Here is a 22500-nt window from a genome sequence, read left to right as displayed (position 1 = left end):
TAAACGGTTTGGAAAGGGCAAGGCAAGCTCAAAAAGTTTGATGACAATTTCCGTAGCACCAGACAAAGACAAAACGTGGTTGGTGTCACCGTAACGTATCTGGCAGTACTGTGTTATGTGGGATGCTGGCTATTCACTCAAGCCTTCCTATGAATTCATCCTCTCAGCCTCAGGGGAAGGGTTATCTGTTTTGTTCTGGTTAAAGTCAAACGACTGGACTTACCAATGGAAATACTCCCAAGGTTTGAAGATTATGCCTAATGTATGTACGTGTGTGTGTGTGTGTGTGTGTGTGTGTGTGTGTGTGTGTGTGTGTGTGTGTGTGTGTGTGTGTGTGTGTGTGTTCTTTAGCTCTTTCCATGTGATATTCAGACTTCGATACTTTTGTGGCACCATCAGCAGACGATTTTATTCAGCACATAGAAGCCTTTCGGTGTCAGTAAAGTACAGCCTCTATAAACCGTTCACAGCTTTGGCATGGCATTCTAATTACCCACTTGATTTGGCGCAGAGAAACCCCACGAAGCCGAAGAGTATAATTTGGTCACAAGGTTGGCGGTCACAGTGTGGGGTCGGATTCACGAACTTCCCACTAAATCCCTGTCCTGACTCTGATTGGTTCTCTCACCAAAGACAAGAAAAGGACAGTACCAGTGTATGAATGGTATATTTTTTCTGTATAGTCTAAATCAGTTATTTGGTTGATATTCTTTAACTTTTGAATTACCATGTGCTGTATGTTTGTATTTGTTGGTGGAAGTAAACTACCCGTCCATATACCTACTGCTCTGTTGTCATACTTGCAAAAATAAATTCTTGTTAGGGGAGTCAAATGATCATTATCCTACTCCTAGTTTTTGTATCGTTCATGGTCATATATATTTTTACCAGTTTGCCATCCATACAGTGGATTCTGTTCTCCTCACTTAACCCTGTGGCCATGAAGACAATTGTAATTATATTCTCGCTACCGCCAGGCGAGTTCATTCAATTTGGAATTGATCTCTTTGCCATAGCCCATAAGATTTAAGAACGGGCTCAGCTACCTCTATGACGATGGTAAAAAAAAAAAAAATCAACGAATATAATGTTGATTACGTCAGAAAATTTCATGCAGTTCAGGAGTGGCCACTGGTTGTTTACGATTTAAGGAGGCTTCCAGCACCTCTTCCTCATTAATATATTTAAGTATCTGGTGTACTGTTATGATCTTGTATGTTATTATGGAATATGTTGATATGAAAGAAATACACAACATATTTAATGCGAGAGAACAGTAATTAGCTGTGTTACTGTAAATGTATCGTAAGGAAGAGATGCCAGAATGTCTCCGATGCCAGCACCCCTTCCTCACCGGGTTATTTCTGTATCTGGTACGTTAATATACCTTTCTATGTTGTCTATGCAATAAATTTTAATATAAAATAAATATAACTGGCATACCTGAGAACAACAGTAAGATGCACTAGGTAAAAATTAGTTCTCTAAGGAAGAGGTGCTAGAATGCCTCCTAAGTCAGCAACTTGTCCTTACTAGTTGCCTCTGTTTTGGTTTATGGAGCACATGTCGACATGAAATATATATATATATATATATATATATATATATATATATATATATATATATATATATATATGTATATATGAAATAAAAAAATGCAAAATACAAGCAACTCGCTAAAGAAGAGGTAATTGAAAGTCTCCCAAGACAACGAGAATATTGGCCTTGATATTAAGCTGAATATATACAATACTGGGCCGTCTTCCTGCTGGCTTTGGGATTTAGCAACATCTCTTCCTCAGAGCCTTGTTTTGCATATCGTTCCTTCATATCAGCTTGTATGCAAACTATGTCGATGTTAAACTAATAAAATCTAGAAAGCCAACATTTGCCTGCAATAACTTGACATTTTCCAAAGTTTGCTTCTTATATGTAAATACATATTTGCTTATACTTGCAACTCAAAAAAAAAAAAAAAAAAAAAAAAAGCTAAAAGGCACAATCGAATCGAACTCTCCCCGTGCCTTGACAGCGGTCGAACCTGAATAGAACCTGTGTCTGTACTGGAATGGTTGCTTTGGCGTCTGGTGTTTCCACCCCTGCATTGGGGTTCCACGCACATCCTTCTGCTTTTTTTTTTTTTTTTCAAACTAATTTAAAAGGTCTAATCAGAAAAACATGGGTATCAGGCCCAGTGTGTACATTCAATTGGTTTACGGCCAATCAGCCTTGACTGAAAGCCATGAGGCTGTGCCACCGAACATTAATATCACCAATTAAAAAGAAAAAAAATCCTCTGGGAAATGTAACAGAACAGGCTGCAATAACCTTGAACACTTATCCTTTCAAGTACAATGATGTATTGTTAATCTTAATCTGGCATTCATCGGACAATATTATTTAACACGGGAGTAGCCTAGCCTCGTGGGTACAAGTGCAGTGTACAGAAATAAAGTAGTGAGGAAGATTACGCCAGGGAGTCTCCGAAGACAACGACATTACAAGCCATTGGTACAGCCTCAATGACAGTTGAGACTCGACCTATAATTCTGACTTCAGTCTTTCAGCCTTGGAACTTAAGTTTGTGTAATATTCTTGCTCTCTCCTAACGATTTCACTCGATTTAAAAAAAGACTACCGTAGGTGAAGGAGTTAGATATAGCATGTTATTAAACCCTTCAGTAAGAAAGTCTCACTCAAGTCGAATAAAATCGTCTGTAGATAGCAAGAACATGTTGAAAAAAGCACCATAGCGAAGGGGCTGAAGGATTTCACAACGAACCAAGATCAGCTACTATTGGCTTCAAGCTGCTACTGTACGAGTGGATTGCACGAACAACAGTGTCACGGTGAAGGCTTGCATTTGTATGTAGTAAAGCTTCAAACTAAACACTGGGTCACAGGCGCTGGTTTGCTGTGAATCCCTGGCCACAATTTTCCTTCAGCCAGTGGTGGGGGTAAAGAAAGAGCAGGTACGGTGATTCGCCAGTGTCAAATGAGATAAGGGTGATAATCATGTGTGTCCTAAAACTATTGGTAACTTTATTTACATGGCACTTACCTTACTAATGAGTTGTATATTTTTATTATTATTATTATTATTATTATTATTATTATTATTATTATTATTATTATTATTATTACTATTATTTACATAGATATAGACATCTATGTACAGGTTGATAAGGAACTTTGTATTTACATATACAATTAAATTCTATATATAAATAGGATACATTTATCATATTATTAGCGCTTCGCTCATACGGCCTCAGTATTATTATTGACTAACACCAGACATTTTCATTCAGGAGTTAGAGGAGTAACTAAGACAGTTTTTAATCCTTTTCCTGCCAGGCATTGACTTTTTCTGAATAAAAGCATCTTGCAATAGCTTCAGTAAAACCCCACGTATGTTCTTTGTCCGAAAAAAAGTAAACATCTACATTATACAATGACTTTTTTTTTGGCTACCTCCAGGCGATTTCAAACAGTTTGGGAAAGACCCATGGTATTAAAAGACTTGATGAATGCATGATCTAACACCTCTCGTTCGAGAAATGTCTCCTAAGCTGAATAAAGTCGAGAGGAAGCAGCAAGACTGAATAAAATATGTTGTGATGTCAGTAAAAGGATGCAGTGGTGGCACATACTTAACGGTGACGCCTGGTGGTCTGTTGGTACAAGGCCGCCACTCGCCGTCAAAGTTCTGTGCTTGCAGCTTCTGTGTGAATCCCGTGGAAGCATGTTTTTTTTTTTTTTCTTTCATGTAGCGGCATCAAGGGAGAGGGATGGTCACCTACCCATATTGTTCTTCAACAAGATGACGGCCTTTTACATTCATTGCTCCACTGCCAAAAAATGTTCATTTGAATTAGGAGATATTTTGGAACTGGAAGGGTTAGATATTACTTCTTTCACCTCTTTGCTACTAAAACACATTCCCAAGCCATTGATTATCATTGACTGATGACAAAATTAAAAATAAACATGACCTTATCGTACTAGAAGGGTGAAATGATCGATAGTGCAGTACCCAGCCTTGTACCATTAAACCTCAGACATAATAAGCTGACACTGGTTGATATATATATATATATATATATATATATATATATATATATATATATATATATATATATATAATAATAATCTGACACTGGTTGATTATATATATACCAGTAACGTTCGGTTTATGAGCACGTAACGAGCAAGCGAGCGTTTATACATATGCTTTTCATCATAATTTCATCATGTTATAAACATTCAACATGGCACGTGTTTTCGACAACACATAAGCTTTCATGGCGCTGGATGCGCATATAGCGAGGCGCCGTAGCATTTGTCACACAGGCAATGTTCAGTTCTCTTCTCTCTACTTGTCATGTCAATAAACTGCGTCGGTAAATGCTTTGCTATTGACTGAATAATAAAACCCAGAAAGTGGGCGATTACCCTTACTGATTTCACCCCCAAACATAGAAAAACGTTCATGTAAAGTTATGAGCGTAATATCCGATGTTTCATTGTTAGAATTCATGAAAGAAAACAGTGTTACAATAGGAAATTTTTTATAAATCGATTTCATGGTGGAGCATGTCAACTGAAGTTCTCGGTACATTCTCTTAGAAACCTGGGATTCCAAGTGGTTTCATGAGTAAATATATAGCTAAAAACAAAATCTATTGAACGTATCTACTACCTGCTGAAAGAATCTCTACTCTATCTCATATAATAGAAAAACTATCAATCTCTGAATACCACCACGGTCGGGCCATGTCATGTCGGGCCAGGCCGGGTCGTGTCAGGCCGGTTGTTTTGGGTCACTCATTTCTCAGCTGAACGTAAACATCACTTCACTGCGCTTGCTCGGTTCGCTCGCTGCGCTCACTCTATTGTAATAATTATTCTTTGAAGCTGATTTGTAACATTTGGCGGTGAATAATCATAATAATTATAGTAATACTAATACTAATATTAATAATAATAGTAATAACTTTTATTGGTAGTAAGTGGAGGCGCTCAACATCCACTCACTCTCGGGTGTCTGTCCTTTCCTTTCATCCTTCCTTCTTTCTTTCCATCCGCTTCTGTCGTTCTTCATTGTTTCCTCGTCATTCTGCCTACGGGTGACTTTACATTCCCTCTTCTATCTGTCTTTCTTTCATTCTTTCCTCTTCCTTCTGCCTATGGGTGACTCTACACTGAATGACAGGCCAAATGGTTTTCTGTACACCAGGAAACTATTTACTATGCGGGGTGGTAACAAAATAACCAAATTATGGCGTCTGGTGGTTTAGTGGGTAATTACGGCACTCCAATCGGATTACGCCGGTGGAGGTTTATATCCAAGGGATGATTGGGGTTTACTGCTCACGTAATGCCACTCAGGGATGAGTAAGGCTGGCCACTCTCATCTAAAATGTCAGGATCAACTTGCCTAGCCCCGGGCTCCTACGCTCCTCATGGGGCAACGTAAGATTGGATGACGGATGGATGGATAACTATTATTATTATTGTTATTATTATTATTATTAGAACTGTCCTCCTCCTCCTCATCATCATTATCATCGCAACCATTATCCTTACTCTCAGAAGCTCATTCTGATCAGGCTGAGTGCGTCTACCACATCTCCCTTGAAACTTATTTTGACACTACACACTGATAATTTCTTCTTTGTTGTGCATATCATTTGTACTCGTTCACTCCCATCGCATATTTCTGCTGCAACCACAGGGGCTGCCAAATATAATGCTTGTTCTTAACTATGTCACTCCCTTTCTCCATCACTCATTCAGAATCGTTGTACATTCTTGAACAATAGGGTTCAGGCCTAACGGAAGGAGTGCTAGTATAACGAAATTTGTAAACTAGGAGGCATCCCCTCGAGCGGGATTTCAGGCAAGGTGGGACCCCCGAGGGCTACCCCCCACCGGGGTGGTAGCCACCAAGTTTCCCACTCAAAAATGTTAGGCACGGCCTAGTAGTAATAGTACAAAAGATCCTTTACAAGTAAGGGAAAAATCGTCTGTTGCAGCAGGAATAAGCAAAGAACTACGTCACTGGTTTCAAGGTATTGATCTGTTCTTGATTTCTTGCTGCCTGTAGAAGGTTTTATTCAGTTTTCCAACAAGCTCTTGGAATGAAGGGGTTAAAGCAGTCTCCATCAACCCTTCACTACAAGAGGCCTCCCCCAGCCTGCATAAAACTGTCAGGCAGTAGCAAGATTCAAAAGGCAAGTGCAGGAGGGATGTAACAGAGATGCGGAATCATATGGCGCTTCGCTAAAATGAACCATCTTGCGTACGAAAATCCACCTGGCTGCTCCTAGAGATAATCCTACATCTAGAAATTAAATATTATTTGTTCAATTAAATTAGCATTAGTCTTTTTCCTCTAGAATTCTGTTTTCCTCAGCTTAATTTCCACTTTTTTTTTTCTCCTCAACATCTCTCTTCAACACTAATTCGTTTTCTTTCATTATTCTGTTTGTCTCTCATTATTATCTGTTCACTTTCACTTTTCTTCTCCCATGCTTCTGTTTATTTTTGTAACTTTTTCCTCTCCTTCTCTCCCGTTAGTTTTCATTTTCCCTTCTCTCCCTTCCGGCTTTCTCTTCCTTACAATCAGACTCCCTTTCTTTGTTTTTCCTATCTTTCATTCTTCGTATTCTTTCTTTCTCCTCTTTTTGTTTCTCGTCCGTACTCCTTTTTTCTTTTTTCTCCTCTCGTCATTATTTTCCCCCTCTCTTTTATTGTTTTTAGTTTTTCTTTCAGTTTTTCTTGTTTACTCTTTTCCCACTTCTCCGAAATCATTTCTTTTATTTCCCTCTTCTTTCTCTTGTGTTTCCTCCTCTTCTTTGACCTCTGTCTCCCTCTCCGTCTCCATCTTATCCCTCGTGCAGTTGTCTTTCTTCGCAGTCTTTCCCCCATCTTCCGGTTCCCTCAGGCTGTGCATCTCTAACACCACCTCCCCCACTTTCTCCCCCACTGCCGCGTCTCCAACATACCCCACCATCCTTTCCCCAGCTTCACCAAACTCCAATGTTCCTAGTTTCCCGTCTTCCCCCACCTCCTCCACCACATCTCCAACATCCTCCCTCGAGCCCCCAGAATCCTCCTCCACCACAGTCCTGCTCTCCACCACCCCACTTCGACCCTCCGCCACTGGAGAGGTTCGGCCCCCCACATCAGCACCCCCCTTCCCCCTCTTCCCCCACTGCACTGATAGCAGCCCCCCCTTCGGCACGGATGATGTCTTGCTGAGGCGGAGTATGCTGGAGCTGGTCTTGAACTGGGAACCCTGTGGACGAGGAGGAGAAAGTTTGCGTCATTACCATACCAGAGCAGGATATGTCTGGGTTTTGTTGCTGTTGGTGCCTGAGGAACTGAGCTTTGTGTACTTGATGGAGAGAGAGAGAGAGAGAGAGAGAGAGAGAGAGAGAGAGAGAGAGAGATTCACATATAGGTATAGTCAGTAACAATCGCTGGTGGGCTTAGGAGACCCCCAGCACCTCTTCCTATCTAGTTTATTGTTGCATAAGGCGCGTTAACTCCTACAGCACGAAGAGTATGTATTTTATTTTCAATAGCCACAGACAGTTTCATTCAGTTAGGAGAGACGTTTTGAAGTGACTAGACTATTATATCGTCTTGATTAATCCCATAAGAAAAACTATAATGTCTGCTGATGGCTTGAGTAAAAAAAAAAAAAAAATGGGATGTCCTAGGCTGAAAGGGTTAATATTTTCTAGAATATTCTTTCCACAATGTACAATAATTTTCAAAACGCAATAGTGTAATATGGACATGAAATTGCCGAGCATGAGATTTAAGCAGCCTCCCAAGCCCACCACACCTCCCTGTGAATGTACTGATGGATTTTATGATAGACAGCAGAAACTTTCACCTTCCTCCCCCTCTCTTTATCGCTTTCTTTGTCCTACTCTTTCTCTTACATTCCTCTCTCCATCCTTCCCTCCATTTTTCCTCTCTTCCTCTCACTCTGTTCTTCTCTCCCACTACTCCTCCATCTCCAGCATTCTTCCTTTCCACCCATCTTCTTCCCTTCCTCCCACCCCCGACAGTCTTCCTCTATCCCTTCCTCATTCCCCACCTTTCCATCTTCCTCAGACCTACTCTCCCTGTCCCTCACACTCCTTTACTCAGTCCCTCCTTCCCGGTCCCCTCCTTCATCATTTCTCTACCTATCCCTTTCCTTCTTCCATCCCTTTCCATCACTCTTTCCCCTCCATCCTTCCCTCCCTCTCTCCCTGTTCCCTCCATCCTAATCATCTTTCATTCCTTCCCTTCATCTCCCTCTTCCTATCTTCTCTTTTAAGCTCTACCTTTCCTCCCTTCCATTTCCAATCTTCCTTTCCCCTTCCCCCCTCCATCATTCCCTTCTTCCACCACCTCTCCTTATTACTCAGTTCCTCTCGCTCTCTCCTCTTTCTCCTACATTCCTCAATACCTCCTTCATTCACTCGTCGTTTACCTTCATTTACAATCTCTCTCTCTCTCTCTCTCTCTCTCTTTCTCTCTCTTTCTCTCTTTCTTCCTCCATTTTTCTCCCCTCCTCTTACTTATTTCCTCCCCCACTCCTCCCTCCCCTTCTCTCTCTCCCTCCCTCCCTCCCCTGACTCACATTGGTGGTGAATGTGGTGACGGTGGATGAGGAGGGTCTGGGCCGCCTGTTGAACTGGTACTGTTGCCACCGCTTCCTTACCGCAGCCGTCACCTGCGTACACACATATACACGTACATACACGGGTGAAGTTGAGATATGGGCTGCTAGATGGTAAGGTGGAGGTTAGTTTGGGGTATATGCTTGTTAGGTGGGGGTTAAATAGTTGTCCGTCTGTCTTGAAGGGTTGGTAGGAGCGGTTACTGGGGTTAGAAGGCAATTGGATAGCGTTCATGGGTTGTTAAGCGCTAGTGGATGGTTACTGTGTGAGCAATGGGTTTGCTACTTACTGTTATGGGGGTTAGACGCTTGTTAGGAAGGGTTAGTCGGTTCTTACGTGGTGTTTCAGGGTGCTAGGTATGTTAGAGAATTACCAAATGATGACAGATGGAGTTACATGAGGATGGGTTGAATGTGGCTGGAGCGTTACCCTTTCTCAACAGGGCTTACAAGACAGCATTTTATTCTGCTTAGAGAAAAATTGACAATAATATTCAAGGCGCTGTGAGGGGGGTGCACGAATATGTACTATTATATTTAGAAGTCAGAGATGCACGCAGAATATGTAGTTACAGCAGAAACAAAACCCCAACATCAGCGAGGGAGGGATGGTGGGAGGGGTAGAGGAGGGAGGAAGGGGAGAGAGAGAGAGGAAGGGGGCAGAGTATGATCCTAAATGTTGCCCACCAGTTCATGTAGTGAGGGAATCCACACTCTTTGATCTCCTTTCATTTATTAATCAGACATGAATGGACGCTTTGGAAGTTTGAGGTAATGCTCTCTCTCTCTCTCTCTCTCTCTCTCTCTCTCTCTCTCTCTCTCTCTGTATCTATCTATTTATATCAATCTTTCTATCTATCACACTATCAGTCTATCTATGTGTATGTATATATAAAATCATCATGCTAACTTTCATCGTATTATTATCGTATTATTTCAACGGGGTGGGTAGGGTACAGACACAGCAGCAAGGAGAAGGGCAAACCTTAAAGACTCACCGTCAGAGCGCTTAACGACTTTACCCTACACTTCAATTCATACACCATTCAAGCCTTCCACATTCCTTCCTAATATGTTACAATCCCCTCTCCTCCTCTACCAAAAGTGCCGCTGCAGTTCGATAATATAATACGTATTTTATTCATGCTGTCTCCACTTTTATTCAACCTGAGGAAGGTCTTTCACACAGAAGGGATTCATGAAAACTATATAGAGCTGTCTTATTCCCAAATGACTCTGTTAAGCGGAATAAAGCAGTCTCGAGGGAGCAAGAATAAATGTAAAAAAAAATACATCATTCGACTGAAGGCGTTGTGAGTAAACTGACCTCGCCATTGCAGAAGCAGAAGAGCAGAGCCACGCAGAACCCCTGGGCAAGAAGAAATCTCAGTATTAATGCATAACGACTGCACAAGGGTCATCAAGGCAGACAGTCAATTTTTGCCATCACAATCTCTCCATACTAGGACAAGCAAGAGTTGATTATACATCCTGGTTGTGCTGACCATTACACCACCGGTTCCCCCATAGGTGTTAGTGCTATGATGGGAACTGTTAACACCTTCTTTATTCTTGGTGCTATCGGAGGATTTTATTCAACTTAGAAAGGGCCGTCATAGTGAAAATGATAATGAAAGCTATATCTAACCCCCCCTAGTTGTAAAAATTGCCCCTAAGCTGAAAAAATCGTCTGGCGATAACACAAACAATATATAACTAGGCTGAATGGGTTAACATTTCCATCGTCGTCAGAGATTAAATATACAATCTTTAGTTTTACTTGGCTGAGTAATCCCTTCTGGCGGCGGACATTTTTTATTTCTTTTCTCGGTGAGAGATTTCTTGTATGAGAGTGGTTATTGGAGTCTGTATCTAATCCTTACATTTCCGGAGCCTTCTCTTCATCTCAGTGAAATTGGTAAGTCAGTAAATCAAGGAAAAAAAGCCCAAACTTTGAACACATTGCAACATTTTATATATATATATATATATATATATATATATATATATATATATATATATATAGATATATAAATTCAGGGGCACTTACAGAACAGCTTATAAAACATGCACCTAAATCTACCTGTGGGCAATGTGCCTAATTTGCATAAAACCAGTATGGCCGCTAAGTTTGACGGACTTATTTTAGTCACCCAACAACATCGAAGTAAGAACCTGGGGTGATTTATACGCATGAAATGCGGTTTTTGGGCATGAGAAACCTATTTTGAGATGAAGCATTGATTAGTTAACATGGACTTGCAAAAGTTCAAGATGGTAGCCACAGTGCTCAGTTTTAGCTCACATTTTTTGTGTGTGCAGTAGGTGTGCTGGTGTGCTGGCAATACTTGAACATTTTAAATTCTTTACACGCCTGGGTCTTCCAAAAAATAAAATGAACTTCCTTTCCCTTAATTACAAAATGGGCATGGTCAGTGGCGGCCATGCCTTACGTGCAGCTATTTCAATCTTAAAGGAGACTGGACGTTTTCCTACTATCTAAAATACTCTTAGGGGTTTAGGTCGTTTTGTTAGATCATAATGATAAGACTACAGCGGGTGCCTAGCTTCGGGCCCTTACACCTCGAAGAGATGATATTTTATAGTTATTCTTCTCACACAATCTAGTTTCTTGGCTGCAGGTGACCATTGACAATGCTGGTGATAACCATATTACCAACAAAGAGAAGACTGGTGGACTAGTGGGTTAGGACGCTCCAACCTGATGTGGAGGATAAGGGATTCAATTCGAGGTATACTGTGAATTTATTGTTCACATAATGCCACAGAAGTTAGAGCAAGTGGCTATTCTTGACCTACATTTTTGGACTGAGTAGCTTTACGTCAGACCTTCCACTCCTGATCACCGATGGTGGATAAATGTTTTCATTCATTCATTGCCAGACGCCACGCATCCCAGACGGGGTGGCCAAGGGCTTAGAGTTAATTGTTTTACAGGGAGGGGCACCAATCCTCCACCAACCCCACTTGACGTAGGGATGCCAACAGCATCTGGTGTTCCCAGGCGGTCACCCATCCAAGTACTAACCAGACCCAACGTTGCTTAACTTCGCTGATCGAACGGGAAGCGGTGTACTCAACGTGGTATGGCCGTTGGCAAATGTGTGTACTGTAAAACCAATCTTCCTGGACAATGAACGAGCTGTTAAAGTGCCTCAAACGACGTGCACGTTCCGTATGGATTTCCCGATATAAATAAGATGACAGAAGACTGTTATGGTGATATGATGTTATTTACACAGATTGCTGGAATGCATAACGTTGCACCTCCATTGACACCGTCGGCACCTTAATGTCTTTCACACTTTATTTCTGCACCTGTCAGATGGTTTTATTTATTGCAAGACGAGTCTCAAAGATTAGCCATTTCCATCACCTCATTCAGCACCAGGATGCCCCATATACTCGTGTTCTGTTCTTATTATGGTCAGTTTATTTCATTCAGCTTAAGAAAGACCTATAGTGGTGAACCAGAGTCATCTCCACTGATCCCATCAGTATGAGGACGTCACGTGTGCTTCTGACTTGCTACAGTCACACATTTTATATCCAGTGTAGGAGTGACGCCTGGATATGAATGGTCAGAAATATTCTCCATTATCTCCATCCATGGCGGGGTGGCTGCTGACGATTGTTTCTGTGGCAGTACATCGGTATACAAGCAAACCCATTTGTGTGTCCTGATCCACTTGTCCTAACCCGCTTGTCTATCCTAACTGTGAGAGGTGGTGGCCAAGTGGTTAGAGAAGTCGTGAGCTGTTTGAAATGACGCGAATCCAATCCCAGGTTACAGCAGGGAACAGACTGACGAACTGAATTTCATTAGAGGAGAATTTACTGATCCTTCAACAAGACTCATCAGGTCACAAAAAGAACCTCACTAATATTATTACAGACGTTCTAAATGACAGCTCAAGCAAATATTCTATTGGGTATTAGTGCCAAACTAGTAGCATGCGAAGGTGTGTAGCATGTAGGAGTACCGCTGGGCCTCAGTAAATGAGCTGCTAAGCCAATTCTAAGAGTCGGACATGAAGACATTCCTTTTCCTGATCCAACCGTTGTCCTAATCCACCTGTTGCCTTAATCCACCGGTTGTCCCATTCCACCTGTTGCCCTAATCCACCTGTCTGTCCTAATCTACCTTCTGTCCTCATCTACCTGCTTTTGTCCTTATTCGCCTGTATGTCCACATCCACCTGTCCTAACCTACCTGTCTGTTGCTATCTGTCTATTAATCCACTTTTCTCTCCTATTCCACCTATCCATCCTAATTTGCTTATTCTCCTACCTATCCACTGTCCTATTCGGTAGCAAATAGGCTACTCCGATGTGCCCTGATCAGAAGTTAATCTACCTTTCTGTTCTAAGCTACCAGTTTCCTAATTCACTTTTCTGTCTTCATCTTCCTCTTAATTAGAAGTAGCTCCACATGTGTGACCCCGGGTCATATGCTACATGGATATGAAGATTCCCAAACACCTCTTCCTTAGCCATTTATTTTACATATTACACTCTCACAATCTTGTTAATATTTTTTATAACAAGTATAAACATTATTTGCATCAAAATAAAAGAAGGGGATACTGAAGTGCTCAAGGTGTAATATACAGACTGAATCGCCATTGAAGAGGTGTTACGTAGTCTTCAACACCTAATTAGCTAACACACCTGGAAGGACGACACAACGGCTGAAACCACGTGGTACACCTGTTCGCCCCTCGACCCGTGCACCGGCCTGTGGGCAGAGAGATAGAGTGTAACTACGCGGTGGGAAGGGTGTAGGGAAGGTGTAAATGGGTGTAGGTGATGGTGTAGGGAAGCTGTAGGTGGATGTGGGAGGTGTTACGAAGATGTAAGCGGGTGTAGGTGGGTGGTGGAATGATGTACAGTAGGTGGGTGCAGGGAATGTGTAGTGGGTGTAAGTGAGGTGATGGTGAGTTTAAATGGGTGAAAATGGGTGAAGGTGGGTGTCGGGGGAATGTAGATGGATGTTGATGAGTGTAGATGAGGGTATGTGGGTGTAAGACTCTCCCTCTCTCTCTCTCTCTCTCTCTCTCTCTCTCTCTTCCCCTTTCCCTCTGCATCATCCTCCTTCTTTCCTTGTTAACTAACTCACGTGAATGACCTAAGTACAAAGTTAAAACCCAGTAAAGGTAAATAGTATCAATATTGCCCTCACAGCTTTAACAATCTCTCTCTCTCTCTCTCTCTCTCTCTCTCTCTCTGTATGTATGTATGTATGTCACCCTACCTCTTCCATCTCTTACTTTCTTTCCTTCTCCCTCCACCCACCTGAATGGCATAAGTACATAGTGTAGGCCGAGGAGAGGTATGAGTATCAGTGTCGCCCTCACAGCCTTCCTGGTGCCTTTGCTGGCCGCCTCCACATGGTTGGCCCGCAGCTTGGTGACGAGGACCCTCACGATGTTGATGAGGAACACCAGGTTGGCCAGGATGGATAGACAGACGGGCGTGGACAGAATCAGCATGTAATGGGACTCATCTATCTAGCAGCTGTTGGCAGGGACGCACGGATAGAAGCAAGGTAATGTTCTGCGGTTGGCACGCTTAGGCATTATACTCAGGCCAACACTGAATTATTTTGTTTGACTGGGGGGAAATTCCTACAGCTAAGTGTTTTGATTAGTATTTCGAGTTACTGTTTCTTCGTTACTGATGCATTTGTGATTTCTATAGGCTAACATCGGATGGCAGTGTTGAGTGAAATTTTGGCACCAAACGTTTGATCTGAAAAACAGAAAGAGAATCTGGATACAAAAAATGGGTGTGCACATTCATGCAGCGGGATTCCTGTACCATCAGCTGTTGGAATGGATGGATGGATAGATGGCGGACTCCAGTGACTCACTCGGCTGACTATCATCTGATGTCACCTGAAATAGAAGGCTACAGCTATCCCGACCATGAGTGGATCAGTTGGTACAGTATTAGTAGTATCAATAGTAATACTCAAGATCCTATGACTTACAGCTGAACAAAATCGTCTGTTAACCTGGAATAGATTATTAGAAAACGAGGTCATGAGAAGATTAATGGACTATTTTTTCTGTATCTGAAGATATAACAGGAAAAAAAACTGGACTCAAAAATAACTGTGGATAGGACCACTATGAAAAAAAAAAAATGGATAGAAAAATAGCTGTGGACAGGACTAGTATGCATTATGACTATCCAGCCGCTATATGGGACAGGCGGATGGATAGTGGAAGGAAGGCATATTTCATCATCATCCTCAACATAATCAATACATTTTTTTCCCTCCCATTAACAACCTAGGAGCTTGGGGCTAGGGTGGCCAGCCTGAGTAGCCCCCGAGTGGCATTATATAAGCAATAAACTCCAAGCATCCCTCGGATATAAAACCCTAGAGGCTCACTCCGGTTGCAGAGCCTCTACCCACTAAGCCATCAGACGTCACTCGGTTGTATGGTTGCCACCCAACAAATGGTTTCCTGGTTTTAGGAAACCATTTGGTTTGTCACTCAGTGCACAGTCACCTGAAGGTACCATTACATCGACTGAGTGAATGGTGGTCGGTCTCATCTGCCACACAGGAAAGAATTTAATGGACTGTGAAAGAAGTGTATGAAAACATGGAAAAAACAGCTGAACTGCCACGCAAATGTGGATGGAGCCAGCTTGTAATGGTACTCATTTGTTAAAGTGTGAGGATGGAGAGACATACAGAAGGGCATGCATTTTACCCCTCCCACTGCTGATATTACTCTCATCTGTTGCACTCATTTTGTTGATTACGTGACAGTGAAAGTGTTAATCGAGAAACGTTTCCGTAATTTCTTTCCGCTGCGCTTTGATTAATTGAGAGTGAGTTCCGTCTTTTCCTCCTCTGCTTGCAACCCTCGGGCGCCACTGTACATTACATCCACAACAATCCGTCCACTTTAATTCGACCCCAAATTGCCATCTCTCAACTTTGACTACTGAACTGTTACAAGAGATTTACACAGGAATATGAATTAGTGCTATGAAGAAAAGGTAGGGTCGTAGTATTGTCTTATTTTGTTAGAGCTCTAGGAAAGAAGCTGGAATAGGGATAAAGACCTTCGCCAAGATGAAGTGGACGAACAATAACTATGGCTCTACCTTTAATGAGAGCATGACGCTTCACCACACACACACACACACACACACACACACACACACACACACACACACACACACACACACACATACATACATTTGGGCATCACGAATGAGGCAGAGAGGTTTTCTGATGTTCAGGTTGGGGTGCTTGGATAAGCATGATTGTAATGATGATGGGAAGATCTGTGAGACATGTGGTGTGTTTTATGAAAGAAAACTAGATGGTATGGATATGTCTGAAACAAAGCTGAAAGGAATAGAAAAGGCGGCTGGAAGCACAAGGAGAAAGTTTAGGGTGAATGAAAAAGTAATGGCAAACGAAGGAGTTGCGATACATTTAAGAGAAAATGTGGTATTGCGAATGAGTGCATAGTCGCAGGTAGTGGTCATGTGATTAGAGGAGTGATCTGCGGCCTAAAATGACGCGAGTTCTATCCCACGCTGGGGCAGGGAATGGTCTGATGGTTTGATAATGCATAGAATGACTACATTAACACTCTGTTTAGGCCCACTAATATGCCCTAATAAAACCCCACTAATAACAACACACTAATCCTGAAAGAGGCCTCTGTAGCACGTGTTAGCGCCGAAGAGGTGACATGTGAAGGTGTGTGACATACAGGACTGCTGAACCTCAGGGAATATATTGTCAGGTCTATGGTCACAGTCATACACAAAAACGTCAGTGAAAGCATATTGAGTATTTGAGGGGAGTGCTTAGGAAAGAGTGGGAATTTGGGAATACTTAGGTGATTGAGCGGGGGGTTTGGGGAGAGGGAGAGAGAAGCGGTTTGGGGGAACTTTTTTTTTTTTTTTTATGCAAGGAAGAAGGAACCACAGGCCAGAAGCCCGCAAGATTGTTCTCTCAAAAACACACACACACACACACACACACACACACACACACACACACACACACACACACACACACACACACACACACACAAGATAACAGAAACCAAATTCAAGATCTGTTCATTTCGAGATGCCTGGACACAATGCCTTTGAGAGACTGGAGGTCATAGGCAGTAGGAAATACAGACAGAAGAAGTCTGTTCCAGAGCTGACCTATTGCATACATGAAGGACTGGAAGTAAAGGTTAACTCTCGCATTAGAGAGTTGGACAAAAAAGGGATGAGAGTTTGTTGCTAGACGGGTGCTACGCGCCCACCGTAGTGATGGGGGAATGCAGGCACAGTTCAGAGGAGCAGTGACCATTGAAGCAGCGACAGAATAGAGATAAAGATGCAGTAGTGCGGCGAAGAGTCGGAGACTGAAGGGACACAGTAAGAGGAGGAGAGTTAATGAGACGAAAAGCCTTTGACTCCACCGTGTTTAGAAGAGCTGTATGTGGGGAGGCTACCGTCCCCACACATAAGAGTTGTACTCTACACGAGGGAGAGGGGGGAAGGAATAAAACCCATGTATAAGTCAACTTTGCAGGGGCAAAGAAGTCAGAGAATCAGCTTAGCACACCTAATCTCCTAGAAACAGATTTTACAAGTTAGGTATTATGATCATTCCGAGATAAATGTCAAGAGAATAAAACCCCAAGTATGTTTAAAGATGACGCGGGATTGAGTTGGATATTGATAAAAAGTAGAGGATACTCCTGCGGAAGATTTTGATGGGTTGAACGATAGAAGAAGTGAGTTTTTGATGCATTAAAAACAAGATCACTTTTACCCCTATCAGAGGCATAAGCCGCATCAGATATTGGGTGTGCCATAGCCTCATCCCCTGTTTGTTGAAGTAATTGCTTAGATGGACGCTGCGTGAAGCGAGTGGAAAGGTGAAGGGTGGAGTTATCAGCGTAGAATTGAACTGAATGCAAGGGCAGGAGGCAAAGGTACAAGAAGGAATAACAGGGAAACATGGAGTGCCTAGAGTAAATGAGAACGAGGAACTAAATATCCATGAGTACACATGAGTGAGTGGAGTGGATGAACAGCGGGCACTGATGCACATAGTGCTGGTGGACAGGCTTGTGAAAGGCAGGTCGCTTGATGTGACCGATTTAGGAGGACATCAGGAGGGATATTTAATTACTCTTTTATTAATGCAGTGGGCAAAATGTGTAGTGGACTTGGTAGAAAAAGGAAGAGCGTGAGTGTGAAGGAACTGGCGAAAGTGAGTGACTTCGAGTGAGATGAAAGTGTTGACATGTCAGGGAAGATTAAGACAAGAATTATCAAGGGTGAGAGATGCTGAATAGAGAGGAGGAAGATCATTTTAAAAAGTTCAGAGAAATTTTGCAACAAATGGTAATACAAAAGCTGTAGGGATATAAGTCTACTGTAGATGCCAGATAAGGAGCAGAGGATTGTGACGATCGGATGGGAACTACAATTTACACAACACAACGCAAAGGAGGAAGTGGGAGTTTTTCTGATGGCGTGTGTGTGTGTGTGTGTGTGTGTGTGTGTGTGTGTGTGTGTGTGTGCAATCATTTGCTTGGGGAATAGGTGAAAAGTAAACAAAGAAAGTGACGGATTTCCATGTAGGTTTTATAGACCCAATGAAGGCATGTGAGAGAGGAGATAGGGATACTTTATGGCAAGGGACAGAGATGTAATGTATGGGGTGGGAATGATATCTTTAAGCACTGTACAATGAAAAACTTATCAAATGATCAGGGCAGGTGTGTAAGTGGAAGTGAAAGAGAATGAATGGTTAAAGTAGAGGTGGGGTTGTGTTAAGAATGTCATGTCTTCAAGGCTGTTCAGTCTATAATGGATAAGCCGACCAGGAAGGCAGATGTAACGTTACAAAAGAAAGAGGGAAGATCAAGGGATGTATGGAAAGAATGAGACTGGGATGTAATGCACTTATTTTTTGCAGATGATAATATAGCACTGGTCACAGACTCAGAAGGCAAAATTCAACAGGAAGTATCTGAGTTTAGGGGAGTTGTGAGTGAAGGAAACTGTCAGTGAGTGTGAGAAATGGCAATGTGAGGCGATGTGGTAGGGAAAGAGAGCACACTAGCAACATGCAAAAATGCCTGATAGGAGAATTTTGAAAGAAATTAACTGTTTGAAGTACTTAGAAATGGACATAGCACCAGACAGAACTCACGAACTAAACTAATTCAAAGGATAATGAAATGATCAAAATATCAAGGGCATTGAAGAAGGTGTGGGAAGCAAGACCTATATCTATAATGGTGGGCATGGACACGTACAACGACTAATGGTGCCAACTGCGCTGTACCAATGCATGGCGTGAATGTGCACCTTGTATGTTATGGATCGGTAAAAGGTGGAAGTGCTGGAAATGAAGTGCCTAAAACATTATTATGTGAGATGAGGTGGTCGGACTGAATGAAAAATGATACGGTAAAAGAGAGTTGAGGAAGCAGACGCAGTGTGAAGGAATGGACTGCACAGTTGTGATATGGTCATGTGACGAGAACTGGTGCCAAAAATGTTGGGAAGAAATATATCGATTGAAAATAGAGGAACTGAGAGGAATGGAGACCAGATGCATAATGTCAAGCAAAATAAAAGCATCTTCTTCTTCTTCTTCTTCTTACCTTCGTGGTACCTTTTGCTTATTTGGAGACCGACATCGAAGGAGTTTCATTATATGTGTACTAAAGATCACAGACCCTAAGCAATAAAGTTTTAACCACTAGTGTTCATATTGACGAAAGTGTGCTTAAGCAGAGTTTTTAGTAATAATTGGTGACATTTTATCGTTTTTTTTTTTCTTTTTTGTCAGTCCCGACTCTCATTACCAGGGCCACTTGAAACTGAATCCTTCGAGGAAAAATGATAAAAGTGCTGTGGTATAAAAAGAAAACGAAAAAAATTGCATTTTCTGCTTCATTCCCAGAGTAAAAAATGAGCATAGAAATATTGCTTAGGGAATCCGTGTGGCTACAAAACCTGAATAAAAAAAGAAAAAAAAGAGAATAAATACTTACATTGTTGACACAGTCTACTCCAGCTAAGGCCAGACGGTTTCACGCAGCTGAGACTGAGTCATGGCAGCCGTGGAGTGTTAGTACTGTCACCATCAACCCCCTCACGGTCGGAGCAACACTGATAATCTAATCCAGTACGCCAGTCGACTTTATCCAGCCACATGTGAATCGGCATCACCTTGGAGTGTCAATGTGTCACCATTAACTCTCATTTGGTCGGAAAAACTCTGTCATATTACTCCAGTTGATGACAGACACTGCATTCACATGAGAACAAGTCATAAAACTGTGTTAAACAGTTAAGGTACATCACTGTCCACCAAAATTCTTAATCTGAAAAATCTTTTCATTTGTAATTTGTGTGTGACACCAATAAAAAAAAATAACCAGCATAACCCTTTTGACTGGCCTGGCTTCCGTCTTATGAACACCTGAACAGCATCATCTGCGGTGATACCCTCGTCAGATTGGATGTTCCTGCGCCTCCCTTTCAGCGATTTATTTTGTACACTAAACTTTACTGCTTTTCTTTTCTCATTCATTTTCTTGCAATACTGACAAAGTGTGTATTTATAACATTCAAGGTAATACTGGCCCCTCCAGCATGATGGAGTCTTATTAATCATATTGTTGCTGTCTGCAGATGACTATATTTTACTTAGGAGACAGTTTTCGAACTGTAGGGGTTAAACATAGCCTTCACTAACCCCTTCGTTCCATTAGATACTTTTTAACCCTAGATAGGTAATGTGGGGTCTCAGAAACCCCAGTCCCCGAAATTTAATTTTTAAAAATATGAGCATAAGGTCTACAGATCTGTCCGTCTCATTACCTTCCTGCCTAGTGATGCTCTTCATGGGGATGACGGGGTCATAGCTGTACCTGGCTCTGATTTTGCTCTATAGAGCCACTGGGGTCTGTTAGACCCTAGATTACCTATACTGTAACCTCAGTTGAGCCCTCTTGTGATTTTTTTTTTATTTCAATTTGCTGTCTTTCTCTTTTTGTATACAGGTCCCAACATCGGGCTACTGCAGACCATCCAAGGAATCATGATATTACTTTTCAATTTTGCAAGATTTAATTTTAAAATTTGTATACCTAAAATTTAATCATTTTTGTATAAACTTTAAAAAAATATATATTTTTTTCAATTAAACTTTATTTTTTCTGGCATTATTTAAAGATAAGGGGTTGAATTATTTGTGTATTGAAGCATTTTGAAATATCTCAAACGTATTTTTTTTTTAATTTTTTTTCCGTGGGGTCCGTCAGACCCCACGTTACCTAATATAGTAACAATATCAAGATTACCTATCTAGGGTTAAGCTTAATCAAATCGTCTGAAGGTTTTAAGAATTACCTAAAATAAGACTTCATCGCAGTGAAAAAGCAAACAGGCCACATGTAGAAAACGCAAGTGCCGGCGACACTACAGCCCCTGATGGCCTCAGTATACAATTTTACTCTTTTGATGCAATGGACGCGGTTGGGTATTTTGTTCAGGCTAAATTCAAACTATTTCACTCAGCTGAGGCAATATCAGGTTGGCCAAATGTTGATCGATATTTTATTCAACACTGTTACTACTAGAATTTCCCTTAGCTGAAGAAAAACGTCCAGAGAAAACGATATGATTAAGTGGGTGCATGGCAGTGAAAGCTGAATAATAATAATAATAATAATAATAATAATAATAGTAATAATAATCATCATCATCATCATCATCATCATCATCATTATCCGGATCTCCTTTCCCACCCTAGGGCAGGGTGAGGAGTAGCAATAATAATAATAATAATAATAATAATAATAATAATAATAATAATAGAAATAATAATGATAATTATATTAATAATAATAATAATAATAAAAACTATGATACTAATACTAATACTAATAATAACGTGATGATGATGACTATGATGATGAAGATGAAGATTAGACTAATGAGGAAGAAGAGGCGAAGGGGGAGGAGGAGCTTGGTTAAATTATCGCCTATGGGCTGTAGGAGGGTCTTTAAAGCAGACATTTTTCGCTAAGCTGCAGTTTTCGCTTAGAACACCACCTGCAACAGTCGGCGTCCAAGTCCATCTGTTACGCTGTGTGGTGAACTGTGACAGGAGAGAAACAGATCTTATCCAACAGTCTGACCAGTTCAGGTTAGGAACTCAGTCATGGATAAGGGAAAAATCGACCTTTGGTTTTTGCATTTGCTAGCTGGATATGTTGACTAATAACACCATCGGCTGCCCCTCACCATAGGGATTATCAACACAGTGTTAACCTTTTCATGGTCACCTCAGATTCACTGTCATATTCTGGCCAGCATCAAACCACTTTATTCAGTTGAGGGTCAGCAGTGGCATCTTTAGTGTTAATACTGTGTCCGTTAATCGTATCACGGTCGTATCAGCCACACTAAAAACCAAAATAAGACCAGATGGTTTTAGTCAACTGAGGGTAGGTTACAGGGGCCTAAGGATTATAGCTTTTCTAGTACGGTGATGTGTTCATGTATATTATCCTTGCCGCTGCAAATGATTATATTCAGTTTAGCATTGCCCCTTGCAGTGAAAAGATTAACAAAGACGAGGTATAACTTTTCCACATTGAAAATATCTGCTTATCTGATAGCAAGAGCAAAAAAGGAGACATGGAGGGGTTCAGTTTTAACAATGTGTACTTCCCGCCTCCAAATGAAATAATCTGATGTTAGTGTGAATTAGCTATGGA

The 22500-nt window shown here is 41.5% G+C and overlaps 1 non-coding gene and 1 pseudogene across 1 annotated transcript; both read right to left on the bottom strand.

The window, feature by feature from the left end:
• LOC145401969 (calcitonin gene-related peptide type 1 receptor-like) overlaps window positions 1-22500 on the bottom strand; it is a 160552-nt pseudogene that overhangs the window by 4104 nt on the left and 133948 nt on the right.
• Window positions 11687-11805, bottom strand: LOC145402415 (5S ribosomal RNA). Its single transcript, XR_013897769.1, has one exon. It is a non-coding gene; the product is annotated as a 5S ribosomal RNA (ribosomal RNA).

Source organism: Coenobita brevimanus, chromosome 57 (genome assembly GCF_032717465.1).
Source record: "Coenobita brevimanus isolate Jiangsu-jjx chromosome 57, ASM3271746v2, whole genome shotgun sequence".
NCBI lineage: Eukaryota > Metazoa > Arthropoda > Malacostraca > Decapoda > Coenobitidae > Coenobita > Coenobita brevimanus.
The sequence above is the reverse complement of the archived record's forward strand: the minus strand, read 5'-3'. Positions and strand labels throughout refer to the sequence as shown.